The 1,201-nt window shown below is 32.1% G+C and overlaps 1 protein-coding gene across 1 annotated transcript in view; it reads left to right on the top strand.

Annotated features, from left to right (window-relative positions):
• Positions 1-1,201, top strand: part of LOC101847986 (prolyl 4-hydroxylase subunit alpha-1) — a gene marked incomplete at its 5' end in the record, with an annotated part of 28,592 nt that overhangs the window by 26,096 nt on the left and 1,295 nt on the right.

Here is a 1,201-nt window from a genome sequence, read left to right as displayed (position 1 = left end):
GGGGTCAGGGGAACAATGAAAAAGTGAGGCAGCGTGGTGGAATCAGGCTCTCGTCAAAATTATCAAAGTTAAGAAACTTGCATTTTTTCGCAGGTTTGTGAATTTTTATCAAAATTTTGTTTTTTGGCTCTGCACCTTTCATGCCCATAAAAGAACTCATTTCTGTGTGGATTTTTCTGAAAAACGTTGATTAAAGGCACAAAATGTGTAAATTTTCAGTTACCAAGGACTCATAAGCTAAGGAAATAACTCATCTTTGGAGGCCATTTTCTCACGAATTTTACAACTGAAAATAGGGGACCCCCACCTCCTTCATTCACAAATATCTCGACTTGTATTCAAGACAAATGGATATTTTTTCAACCAAATAAAGACAAGTTCTGACAAGTGAACACGCTTTAAGATGATACCAATAACTCTACATGCCCAAAAATTGACGAGAGCCTGATTCCATCATGCTGCCTCACAAATTGTGGGATAAAATCGGCTTTGAAAACTTATACTCTCGTAACTTCATTTTTGTTTCACAGTTCGTTTATCAATATCAGTCAATTGTGTTGGATTTCCCATTCAACAGACAAAAACGAAATTTATAAACCGTACAGTCGAAGTGAAATGACGGTTTTGAAATGGATTTCCTTATAATTTCAATATTGTGACCTTGCCTATTTTTATTTTTTTATTATTTTTTTGTGTGTTTTGCTTTGGGTTTTTAATTTTTAATTATTTTTTATTTTATTTTCTAATTATTTGTTAATTGTTAATTTTCAGTTTAATTTAATTTGCCTGGAGAAAAAGTCCCAGTTGTCGGCAAAGCTATTTTTGAGCAACGTGATGAAAAGGCCAAAAAAATCGTACTTGGTAAAAAAAAAAAATTGTTCCCTCAGAAAACGCATGTTTAACCATTTCTGAGTTACACATTCAAAGGATGTTATAGTAGTATCTTTAGTCTAATATTTTTTTGTAATTAGGCCAAGTTATTTTAGCAACATGATGCACTGCGCCAAAGTTTATAAAAAATGTACTATAAATTTTTAATTAGGTTTTTCTCAAAACTTTGTTTTTACACCGAGTTATAAAAGGCGACATGTCTTTACAACTACTCAAGATACACATGTATTTGAAAATACAACAATCAGCCTTTTCAGCATATAATTTGCAATATGCTGTCATTTTAATATCCAAAATTTCCGACAACTGG

The sequence above is a fragment of the Aplysia californica genome, unplaced genomic scaffold, assembly GCF_000002075.1.
Source record: "Aplysia californica isolate F4 #8 unplaced genomic scaffold, AplCal3.0 scaffold00490, whole genome shotgun sequence".
Classification (NCBI taxonomy): domain Eukaryota; kingdom Metazoa; phylum Mollusca; class Gastropoda; order Aplysiida; family Aplysiidae; genus Aplysia; species Aplysia californica.
The sequence above is the reverse complement of the archived record's forward strand: the minus strand, read 5'-3'. Positions and strand labels throughout refer to the sequence as shown.